At 35.8% G+C, this 12,714-nt stretch overlaps 1 long non-coding RNA gene across 2 annotated transcripts in view; it reads left to right on the forward strand.

Annotated features, from left to right (window-relative positions):
* Nucleotides 1–596: 596 nt before the first annotated feature.
* The window catches only part of LOC128076066 (uncharacterized), a 31,361-nt gene continuing 19,243 nt past the window's right edge, over nt 597–12,714 (forward strand). Inside the window, exons 1-3 of one of the 2 annotated variants that reach the window (XR_008204232.1) lie at nt 597–722; nt 4,429–4,514; nt 5,480–5,746. This is a non-coding gene — a long non-coding RNA (uncharacterized LOC128076066). Of the gene's footprint in view, nt 723–4,428; nt 4,515–5,479; nt 5,747–12,714 lie in introns of those variants that run through there. The other variant, XR_008204233.1, reaches the window with a different exon arrangement.

Raw genomic sequence — 12,714 nt, forward strand, 5'->3', positions numbered from 1 at the left:
TTTTCAGTTGGCAGCAAACTGTTGGTTACTGTACTTATAAAGTTTTGTGCCCCATCTTCTGTTGTCTTCACTGAAACCAACTTTCCTAGTTTACTCATGAGTATCCTGAGGGACAGCACCAAGTGCATTACTGCAGTTAAGACAGATTGTCTCTAATGCCTCCTCCTTATCTGCTAGGCCTATTATCCTGTCACGGAAGGCAATTGGATCATTTTGATGTGATTTGTTCTTGACAGATCCATGTTGGCTGCTTTTTATCACCTTTATTATCCTGTAGGTACTTTTAAATTGACTCTTAAGTGATTTGTTCCAGTATCTTTTTGAACACTGAAGGTAGACTGGCTGATCTGTAACTTTCCAGGACCTTTTCCTCATTTTGGTGATTTTCATAAAGTCTGCCTTTCACCAGACCTTTAGAACTTCTCTTTACAAGTTAGGCTCGAAAGGGTAGTCATTACTGATTCACAGATTTAATTGGCTAGAATGTACTTAGTACCCTGGGGTGAATTGAATTGGGTCCTGTCAACTTGGATGCATCTAATTTATCCAAATGTTTTTTCTTACCATTTCTTTTTTCCCCTTTTATTCCAGCACTGGGATCTGATCATAATCCATTCTGCTCTAACGCACAACTCTTTAACCAAATGAATGATAAACTCTTTTAGAGGTTTACATGCATGTATTATAAGCATCCTGCTGTATATCCCACTTCAACTCTCCAGGTGAGCTTCTGTTAAACATCTTTACAAGACAGTTGGGTGTATTTCAAATCTTACAGTTATGCTCTGGAACAAATAAGTATATTACTGGTGAAATTTCAGTTCCTGAAATTCATGTGTGATCCAGTATTAGCTGTCAATGTGCTTTTAAAAAGATGTGCAAGTGGAAAGATGATATACTTTTCATTCCCAAAGCCTTTTCATGAATACACATGAAGCAAATTTAATCTCCCACATGATCTTTTCTAATGAAATTCCCAAACAAATAGCTTTTAGGTCTAAATCTTTCTCTGTTGATTGTAAGGATGGATTTTCTTTGAAAATTAGATTTTTTTTTTTCCCCCCTTTTTCTTTTTTCCCTCAGGCAGAATTTATGATGATTTTAAAGTTTTGGTATGCTTTTTATTTTGAAGAGTAAATAAGCTGTGAATATACTGTAATGCATTCTTTTGTGTTTTGCTTTTTCTATATGCATAAGGGATTTCTATCATTGTGTGCATCTTTGTCAGATGCCTTTTTATATTACTCAGTTTAAATAAACTGTTGATTTATTGTTCAGATTGTTCAATTTTCTAGTCTTGTTTGAGAATCACCTCTCAAGCTTAGCCAATTTTTCAGTATTTTTTCATTCATTATGCAATACATCCATTCATTTAATGGTAGTGAGTAGAATATGCAGTGTTCTTACCAGTTGCAGAGATGCTTTGCAAAACAAAGTCCACAAGGATAATTTGTGTGCAGCTGATACTGAGTCAGTGAAGTTCAATGCCTTTTTTTTAAAAAATGTGCGTAATCACTGCATGTTCTGAGTATGTTTCCTTGTATAATGGTTTGTAAATACACCACAGTTCAAGGAAAACACTTTTGTTTTTGAGGTATTATCAGATTTTCAAAACAGGTACATGGCCTAGAATGCAGAATTCATGCATGAGTTTTAGTTACTTTGACAACAATTTAAAAGTATGGCTTCTGTATCTGTGTGTTTAGAGATGAAAGAGGTTGCTCTCTTTGATTATGGAGTACTTGAGGAGTTGGAAAAAGAAGAGTTTAATACAGCTCAGAAAAGTCCATGTGAAGAGAAATCAATGCAACCATCTCTTCTCTTGCTGCATTTTTGTCTCTGAGTGGTAGAAAACTGAGCAGCACTATCCTGCCCACACTGCAGATATATTAGTTCTACTCACAGCAATGCTGCAGTTAAGTATTTTTAGTAGGCAAATTCTCTTGAGTCTTTGAAGGCCATATATGGGACTACCATTTAATTAGATGTAAATAATGATATAGACCGTTGCTCTTGACTATCTTTAATGATTACTCTGTATTTCCTAGAATACATACCTAAAACTGTGAATACATGCCTTATGATTTTTTTTTCACTGCAACTTTTGTGTGCTGTAGGTGGATGAAACAAAGGCCATAGCTTAGCTTGGACGAAGATAATCAGGGGACTGGAGCACCTCCCCTATAAAGACAGGCTGAGGGAGCTGGGCTTGTTCAGCCTGGAGAAAAGAAGGCTGTGGGGTGACCTTATTGCAGCCTTTCAGTACCTAAAAGGTGCCTACAAAAAGGACAGGAATCAACTCTTTGAAAGGGTTGACAACTGCAGGAGAAGGGTAAATGATTTTAAGTTGAGGGAGGAGAGAGGTTGGATGTGAGGGGGAAATACTTCACAGAGAGAGTGGTGAGGTGCTGGAACAGCTGCCCAGAGAGGTTTTGGATGCCCCATCCCTGGAGGTGTTCAAGGACAGATTGAATGGGGCCCTGGGCAGACTGGTCTGGTATTAATTAGGGTGGTTGGTGGCCCTGCATGTGGCAGAGGGTTGAAGATTCATGATCCTTGAGGTCCCTTTTTTTTTCAACATTGGCCATTCTGTGATTCTGTGAACCCTCTGTACTCTAAGTAAATGGCACCCAAAGCCATTTATCTCCTTTATTTCATTTTTAGGTTGTTAACTGGTTATGCTAGGATGTGACCATACTAAAAAAAATGAAATTCTGTTGTGCTGCATCTTCTGGAGCTTAACAGTTTTGTTTCTATTGGCAAAACCACACTGGAGCTTCTGAACATTTTTGGTATTAAAACCATGGCTGGCTGAAAAAAGCTATGGGCGCCAAATGGCTATAGATGTGAGAGCAGATTTCAGTCCTGACTTTAAAGATCTGGAATAGGATACTCTGACTGAAACACAGCAGAGTATTTCATCGATATAATTCTACATAATCAACTTGAGCTTCACTTTCACCCAGTCAAGGCTGCGTTTAATCTTGTACAGCGTCTTTCTTGCATTTTTGCCCAGCAATCCATATGTGCTATGAAACAAATGCTTTGGCTTCAGTGGAATTTCATTTTGACAGAGATGGTTCTGTCAGTATTTCCTCTTTATTTGGCCGTAGTTCTCTATTTGGGGTAGAACCCTAGCTACGGAAGCACTGTTCAGCTAGGGGATATTACAGTCTTTATAGGACAGTTACTGTACTCTTATTTTCACTCACATTTTCCTGAAAAGTTTTGCAGCTAATTCTTAAATGTCATGAATTAAAATATTAAGAATAACGAATGTTTGTGGATGTGCTTGCAGAAAGTGAAACTGAGTATCTGAGTTTCTGATGAAAAATCTTTTAGCCTACTAAACTATTACTTCATTTAAATATTGATATTTTAAGTATGATTTCATTTTATAATCTAGTAAGAAATGTTAAATTAGGTATGAGTGTTATAATTTTAGGTGCTATATACTTTATTGACTATTGTGAGATTCATTTGTTATTTTTGTTAATTTGTCTCAAATGTTAAATACTAAATTATTTTGTTCAAAAAAGTGATCTCTTTTCTACCCTCATATAAGAAGAGAACTGTATTTCATGGAAAGTTTGTGCTCTGCTGAGACAAAGGGAGTGTTCACTTTTCTCAACTAGTTAGAAGCTCATTCAGGGATGTGTAACATGAGTGACTTGAGTGTTGTACTCATTCTGCCATGCTGATTATGTAGAGAATTGTTGAGTAAGATGTCAGGTGACAGGGCTGCTGTGACTTTTTGGAAGGGTTAATAGAGTAGGAACTTCTATAGTAAGCTAATTATTATACACAACATAATTTCTAGTTAATGTACTGTGGCTTTTCAGTGCATTTTATAAATACAGGGTTTTTTTGTATTGAAATACCTGGATTTAACACTTAATAAATATTAACTGTTAACTTTTAATATTTGCTACATAATGAATATTTCAGTAAGATAATAATTCACAAACCTTATGTTGAGGATATGGAGGTATGGGAAATTCCCATTCCTTCCAGAAAATGTGAATGATGTTCTTATTTGGTTGGAATGCAAAGAGGAACAGTTTCTGGGTTCCTCAGGTTTTCTACACTGTTTCTTCTGCATAACCATCTTGAAAGTCTTGTATTTGTGAGGAAGTAAGGACTACTGCCCAAGCTGAGTGCTAGTATAGTCAAAGTGACTCTTTGATGTATTTCTCTGTAAGGGGAGAGGTTCATATGCCCAAAGTTGTTTTAAACTAAACACTTTGTTTCCCATCTCCTCTATCTGCTTACAGATGTATTATTAGTAGGATCCTTAGGCAAGAAATATTTTGCCAAGCAATAACCTCATAAAAACAAATAAAATGTTACTAGCCTTGTCTTTAATTGCAGCTCTTTACACATTATCCAATTTCAAGCTCTCTAATAAATGATCTTTATTCTTTGCAGTACTGTCCCATTTCCAGAATGAGCCCTTGGCCAAGAATTTTCCAATAGCAATTTCAGAAAGAGAAGTCTACAAGGTGTTTGAAAATGTGGGTATATCTGTGAGAACTTACTTGGGGAACATTAACTAATGCAAATGTATTTCTCGAAGTTAGTATGGAGTTCCTAAATCACTTAGTACTTTTTTGAAATACTGTTTTCTTTCTAATATTTGGACGTTCGTTCTTTTGATATGAAGCATGATATCTACTAATTGGCTCATTTTGCCATTTAAATATTTTCACTTTTTAAATAACAAAGATTTCAACAGTAGCATTTGAGACTTCTTATTTATAATATGATTTTAATTATGAATATGACTGTTAGGAAAGTCAGCTATTTAAAATAGGAAGGTGTTACTGAAATAATGTTGAAAAAACAGTATCAACTGTGAAGGACTTTGCAGGAATATCAATGAGGCAAGTTTGTGTTAGGTAACAGAAGCCCAAAGGCAGAAGTTGATATATTATAAAAGACAGTATTTATGGCTCATTAGATAAAGTCACAATTCAACACATGAGGCTGATGGGGAGGGGGGAAGCATGTAATTAGGTTATGTAGAAGAAGAAAGGCAATTAAAGGAGAAGTCCATTTTTAAAGTGAAATGTGTAAAAACTTGGCAGTGGCAGAACTGGCTAGTTCATGTTCTCTTTTGAGAGCAGATCTGTGATTTTCACATGCTGGATGCAGGAGTAATACTTCAAAATACTTCAACATGGTAATAGTAAAGAACAGTGTCACAGAAGAGTTGATGTTTGTGGTGTTTTTATGGTTTTTCTGCCTTAGGACCCATAGACCTTTCTGAGCTAAGTACTTTTTACTGCAGTTACAAAATGCTCAAAGAGTACCCCATTTAAGTGGCCAAGAGGTTAAAGGGGCACAAGGCTGCCCTGGCTAGGTAATGGATTAGAACAGCAGCCAAGGAAGTTGTAAACTTCCGACTGTAGATCCTCACATCAGTTATTTTGGCAACTGATACATAACTGCTTCATTTATTTTACTCGCATGCTGACAGGCTGCCTGGTACAGGCCGTGCTCTGACTGTGCTGCTTGAGAATTCAAAGCTGATCAGTCCTTTAAGCTTCAAACTTTTGCCTGGGATGTTTAGTGTCTGTTCAGAAGAAGTGAGGGAAGTGCATGGTTTGATATAGGAATTCCTGGGGAAAACCTACTTTCTGGCAGCTGCACTTTGTATCAAGTATTTATTAATGCTGCAGCCTTATTCTTTTTCATGACTGTCATGTTTGTGCTTGTTGTTGAGGTTATTTTTGAACATTAATTGGCAGTTAAAGTAACCTTGTCCAATGCTCTTTTGCTGCTGCTTTTCCCTTGGTTGCTTTTCTCTTCTCATTCTCTACACTGCTAATAAATATTTTAAATTCAGTTGTTGCTTTTTATTGCACTTTGGTCACAGAAGATGGAGAGCTTGGCTTAATCTGTACTTTGGAAAGTAGATAAGCAGAAAAAATGGGAGCAGAGAATTCCTGGGTCAATGGACTTGGAAGCGATCACACAAATGTAATGCTACAAAAATTTTTCTATAACTCTAACATCAGTGAAGCTGCAGTTGTATATTTTAATTCCTTTGGCAATGTATGGATTAATATTAAAAAAAAAAAAAGACAACAGAAATATCAGAGAGAGGATGCAGGCAACTGTGATGTAGCTAAAGGAGAATATGAGGTTTGCTTTTCAAAAACATACCTTTGAGTTGGCTCAATATTTTAAAGTTCTGGCCTTCACTTCTGGCCTTCTTTTAGATTATTGTTAGATAATTATGAAATGAAGTTCACACCTTTGTTAGAAAGGGGTAAAAATGAATGCACGGAGAGGTGAAATTGAGAACTTGGGGGGGTTCAGTGGTTAGTGCTCCAGTCTAGGATTCTTGCATGTGGGGGATATTGCATACAATGCTAGGTGAAAGGTATGCTGTAGTGCAACAGAGCTGTTGTAATGTCAGCAATGCAGAACGTAGAAACGCTGTTATTCCGTATCTTCCTAAACTTTCTTTTAATCTTCTGAAGTACTTCTCCATGCTCCAGTACAATTGCTCCTTTTAGTATCGCAAATACAGTTCCTTGACTGGCCTTATTAATCAAGCAATATTTTTTTCATCCATTTCCTCACATTCCTGTTTTCTCAGATACATTTTTAACATGAGGAACACCAAAAAAAAATGTTACACCATTAAAATCTGTAGACTAGGGATCAATCCTTATATTTTAAATGGCTTCTTAGTTCTCAGTTTTATCATCTTTTTCAATATTTTAGTTTGATAATATATTTGCATTTTAATATCTGCATAAATAATTTAAAACTGCAATTCATAAAAATACTTGGAGGCAATTCCTGCATATTGCATCTAAGAACAGTTGTGAGTTCTTTAGAATGCACAGTAAACTGAGGAATGATACAGTAAATCACTGAACAGTAGCTCATGATATATTTAGTAAGGTGATGCTGCTTTGATTATCATCTAATTTATTTACATTTCAAAGAATGCACTGAACCTTTCTGTCCCAGGCAGAAACTGATTTTGTGAGTTTCAGTGCAAAGGAAAGACAGTTCCTCCTGTTTTAAAAGTTCTACAATATGTAAATGAAATAATTCTTGTAGTATTCAGGAAATAGTAATGAAGTATATTTATGCAGATTAACAAAGCAGGAGAAAAGATAATTGCAAGTTCAGTCTTCAAGAGGTACATGGAGATTCAGTTGGCTTACAGTGGTGCGGAGGAAATTTTTTTTTACTTCGCTTGAATCTTGTACACATACCTTTGTTTTACAGTCTCAAAGGACCTTCTTGTGAAAGCCTTTGGTACTCCAGTACTCTACTGTGGTGCTATTGTCACCTACTTCTCTCTTCAGTGGAAAATTAGTATTAAACCTTGGTTTGGCCAGGCTGGTGTCGGAGTGGTTAGTAGCAGTGAATCAATACTCAAGTTCCTTTTAGAATTAATGAATTTTAAGAGTACTTTTTTTTTTTTTTTTTTTTAAGCTCCACTTAATCTAGAAACAGGCTGAAAACCTACTGGTTAAAACTGTGTGCCAGCTGGGATGTGCAGCTGTTTGTCTTCATTTTTATGTAGGCTTCTCTTGGTAAAAGGAAAGGCTTGTAAACAGCTGCATGCTGATTAACTATGCCAGGTGTGCCCTTAACTCTACCAAAAGAAAGGTCCTGCTATATCTGGCAGTTGAATTGACTTGTAGGTGAAAGTTGTTAATACATTCTTTCTAATATGTAGAATGCACCTGTGCTTTAATGGGTGTTATTATGTAGACTGTACCCCAAAAGGGAAAAATGCATGTGTATGAACTATGAGCACTCACATAGTTAATTTGCTTTTGATCAAGAATATTTCTTTGCCTTGTATTTGTACGCTTGCATCCTGCATTGGAAAATTTGGACTCTGATAATGAATCTGATTCTTCTGTAAGACTCAAAGTCTAGGTCTGAGTACTTTTAAATCATATCACCATCTCAATAGGCTTCTCCAGCAGTAGGATACATGCCATGATTTTTTCTTTTCATGATTAAAAATGAAGATCACCATTTTTTTGCTTTTATAAAGTTCTTATTCTGCTTTCTCACTGATCCTCAAGATAGGAGGGTAGTAACTTGCTGTCAGTTTTTTTTTTAATGTTTTTTCTTTGGTCACCTGAACTTCTAAAGCTTGTTTATTTTCTGTTCTTTAGCTGCTTATTCATAGATGAAATGTTGTATTACTTGTTCTATATTCCCAGATCCAGACTTCCCAGGGGAAATTCACAACTTGAGTGGAAGTGTAAGACAAGTTGGTTTAACTTTAATGTTTTCTGTTATCCTACTTGGCACTGTGGCATGATGACCCTGTTTTGCATACTCTGATGGAGCTGAGTCTCTCCTATTATTTAAATTTCAAAACTGTGATACTAATGTAGAAAAACATAGGTGGTCAGAGTAGCATTTAATCTCTTGTCATGTGGAAGTGCTGTTTGATTCAGACTCCCAACTTTCCAAAAGTATTTTTGTGAGTCATCTCTCATCATACTGTTAAATGAATAAAAAAAGCAAAAAGAGACCCTTATCAAGTCAGTAGTCCAGCTGTGGATGTAGGATTCTAAGATGCTTGTGTTACAGTGCAAGTCATTTCCTGGGGATCATCTGATATTTGCTTTTTTCAAGCAAAGTAATATACTGTATTTCCAGCATGATCTCTTGTAAGTCAGTTGCAATCACCTTGTGGTGACAGATTGCATAAACAGAATTTTCTTTCATTCTTTGAGAAGAGGGATAAAGACACCACTTGTGTCCGAGGCAGAAACCTTGGTATTGTGTTGAATGGTTGCTGGGTATGGCCAAAAGAAATACTGTGCTGCGAAACTGGGGGGAAGCATTCTAGATAGTGTCAATGTAAAGAAAATCTCAACTGTGTGTGATTCGAATGAGATCACTGATGTAGTGGAATGGAAAGCTTGGTATGGTACAACTATGAGCTCATTTTCGCAATCTGCTATGACATGATGATGATTCAGTGTCATAGCTGTAACTGGATCAGGCTGCTTTGCAGTTGTGAACAAAGGCTGGCAAATGCTGTGAGAATAAAGGCAAAGCCTCTGGGTGTGAAAATATAAAACAGTTATAAAGTAAGGAAATACCAGGATACATTTTAAAATGTTATTTTACTGTATGGGGAACATTTTAAGAATAATTGTCACTCTTTGGTATGATCGCTAAAGCCACAACATCATAAATAATAACAAACAAAGCTGGAATCAAAGGAGTTTACTTGACTTACCATCAGACAAAGCATCACCATGAGTTTATTTGCATTAATTACAAGATTAAATATTCTCTGTCTAGAGATCTTCTATCTAAATCATAGAATCATAGAATATCTTAGGTTAGAAGACACCTTAAATATCATCTAGCTCCAACCCCCTGCTGTGGGCAGAGTTTAATCCTTTAACTTGAAAGGACCTTTTTTGTAAAATAAGTAAAAAATGTTCTAATAAGGAATAAGTGGTGGACTGAAGAGAAGGAATTTTGCCTATTTTCTTCAACTTCAGAGGTGTTTTTGTTACCTATGTGCAAATGGGAAAATAATTTCAAAACTAAATATTTTCTTATTGTCTATTTAATAATGTATCAACACTGTAAAGAGACAAGATGAGGCTCTGAAGTTTTGATCAACTCTGTAAGAGTCTAGAATTAGATATAAACTATTTTGAAGATATTGGGATAAATCTGTGAGCAGTCCAAGTCAAAGGCAGGGTCCTTCTCCCTGTACTGTGTTTTTCTGATCCCTGTTCAATCACTGATGTTAAATTCTGATGTTTTGTAAATGAATTATTAGTTTAGAGTTGGAGTTCTTCCTTACCACCATGACAACTCAATTGTATACAAAATCACTTCATTTTGCCTAGGTTCCATCCTAGTTCAGAACTGGAGAAGGATGTTCATTATGCTAGATGTCTGAAGTCAAAACGTGGTGCTTTGTTGTATAGTTTCTACCCGTAAGTTAGTTACATTGCTGAATTACGTTAATTGGCTAGATACCAGGAAGCCTTTAGTCAAAAACTGGGCAAATTATTTCTGCTTACTTGCCTTTTCTCTCTGCATCTGTGTTCTCACCTCTGCAAATTCTGCATTTTAATTTTACCACCATCAATTGAAGTCTACAGCAACAGTTCCTAAACAGATATACTGAATTGTGCTAGAGATACTGCTGCAGACTGTTTTAAGAACACTGTTGGTATTCTGATCTTTCAGTTTTTGGTGTATATATGCAGGGCAACAGAATCATTGTTATTTTAGGTTTTCTTGGCTCCTGCTGGCTGCAATAATAAAATTAGGGAAGAAAGATTTTGCAGGCGGCTTGGAATGGTGCTAAGCATTTTTAACTCCTTTTGAAAGAGGAAGAAAAGAACAATGATGTGTTATGAAAAGGGAAACCTCCCTGAGCAGGATTCTGTCTTCCAGGTGGAAAAGTCCACAGCAGTGCACAAGTCTGGAGGCATTCTGTTGGCCTCTTGTGCTTAACTCCCAAAGTAAAGCTAACAGCCCAAGAACAGCAAGCAGGCTTACCTAGCTGTCAGTATGTGGGAAAAAAACCCTTTGTATTCTGTTCTTACTTGAAGAGGACAGTGTTTTACAGTGACAAACACTAGAAAGGTGCTTTCAAGTCACATCCAAATAGAAGATTCTTGGGTGTATCGGCATAAAGTGGGGCAGGGATCATTCCTTATTCCTTTTGTACTTATACAGAATGCAAGCTTCTTTTGCTTATATTTTGACATCATTTGATTTTTTTTTTTTTCCTCAGAGGTTTTCCTCACTGTCTTCATGTATCTTGCAACAGAAATGTCGATGATGTGAGCAGTCATTTAGTAGGGAACAGCCAGTGTTACGTTTTGCATCCTCTTCTCAAATTTAAAATGTAGGCATAATGGATTGGTACTTCTTTAGTATTTCACTTCCAACAAGGTCTGAATATTGTTTTATTCAACTAGTTGAGTAAGCACTTCCAGCACCCTTTAGATTAACGTTTGGATTGAACAACATGAAGATAGATGATACAGCTAATTGAGAACTGTGGGTGAAAAATGCTCTTGCCTTCGTAGAGATCAGGGAACTGTAAAAAGAGAATTAAAACAAGATAAGAATGAGAGTCGTACACATGCAAAGAATCATCGCTATCTAGGACAGACATTTCTGAATTAACCAGAAGATAACATTTAAGTCTGTCGAGACTTAAGAAGTGTTAAATTTTTGTAGTTTCTCAGTATTAATAAGAATTAGACAGGCCTAAGAACAATAAAATGCCAAGTTACATAGTTAATAACAGACAAGTATCTAAAAAGATCTACATGTGAATAGTGATGAACTTCTACATTACAAATAATTTTTTCTTACTGCTGTACTGCAAGTGGGATCTATATTATGTAAGTTCAACTAGAAAATGTGTAGAAGTTTATGTAAGCAAAGTTATTGTATGCATGAGAATGCCAGACAGTTTTTCCTGCACCTCTGTCCCTCGTTTGTATCTATTTTTATAGTGACTGAGTGTTTTAACTTTTCTGACTTTATCAGCCTTCTGCACTTCCCATCTTCCTCTGCTACAAACTTGTTCGATAAATGTCTTCTATGCGCAGACAGTAAGTTTCAAATAGTTATACTAGAACTGATATACTGACTTACGAACCCAGAGAGGGCAAAGGAAAGAGAATCCTAAGAAACTGTGAGTAAAATTGCAATCTGGTTTTAGGAGAAAGTGCTCAAGGAAAAAAACCTGGAATCTGACAGTATAAGCCTATTCTACGTGTTTTTCTTTGTTCTTAGTGATACTAATTCCTTCTTCATTATACCTCATTTCTCTAAGTATAACATGACATTAACTTTAAAACATTTTGAAATCTCATGAAAAATTGTATGTTTTAAAAAGTCATATCTCTAAGGCTAGCAAAATGTTTCTTCTTACATTTTTACTGTTAAATACTTAGGTTTTTATATGCTTAAGTCCCAAGGCTTGTGTCATAATGTTATGTCTTTGCTATAAGGGAAATTTTCCGTATCTGCAGCTCACCTTTGCGGGATGAGACATTTCAAAACACTTCTTTAAGAAGTTCCAGAACCAAATCTTGACTTCTAGTAAGCAATCTCAGAGGTGTTATAAAATGATAAACATTGAAAGTATGCAGAAGTATTATTTGCTGTGGAAATTAATTCTTATGGAAATAGAAAAAAGTATCAGTGTAAACTTCTGTTATGGACTATTTTATCTGCCAAGTCTTTGAAATGTGGTTTTTGCATTCAGCAAAACTTATCTTTCAAAGAATAAAGCTGTCCTTTGGCTCGCTACTGTTATAAACAAGACAGAAACAAAAGTTACGTACAGCGTGAAAAGTCAGTGACAGTGACAAAAGGAACACAATCGCACCCTACATATCTACGTATTTCTGTCTCATGGTTTTTGATAATACTTTCTTCCACAAAAGTGTACTTATTTTTTTATTTCCCAAGGGTAAATCTAGAAGACTGTAACAATTTCTTGTTGTCTTTTGACTTTTTACTGTATTCACCTAGTAATATTAAAATGAATATAGTATAAAACAGTAGCTCAGATCATTAAACACACCTTGTTCTGTTTTTCAGATCATTTTGGTCAAGTCTATGTTCTCCTTTAAAAACTGCACTATTTCTGACTGTTAGAATTAACTCTTAAATAACTGGAAATTACATGGGGAGACTTCTCTGAGATAAAAGCTTTTG

The sequence above is a fragment of the Tympanuchus pallidicinctus genome, unplaced genomic scaffold (assembly GCF_026119805.1).
Source record: "Tympanuchus pallidicinctus isolate F22 unplaced genomic scaffold, pur_lepc_1.0 scaffold13, whole genome shotgun sequence".
NCBI lineage: Eukaryota > Metazoa > Chordata > Aves > Galliformes > Phasianidae > Tympanuchus > Tympanuchus pallidicinctus.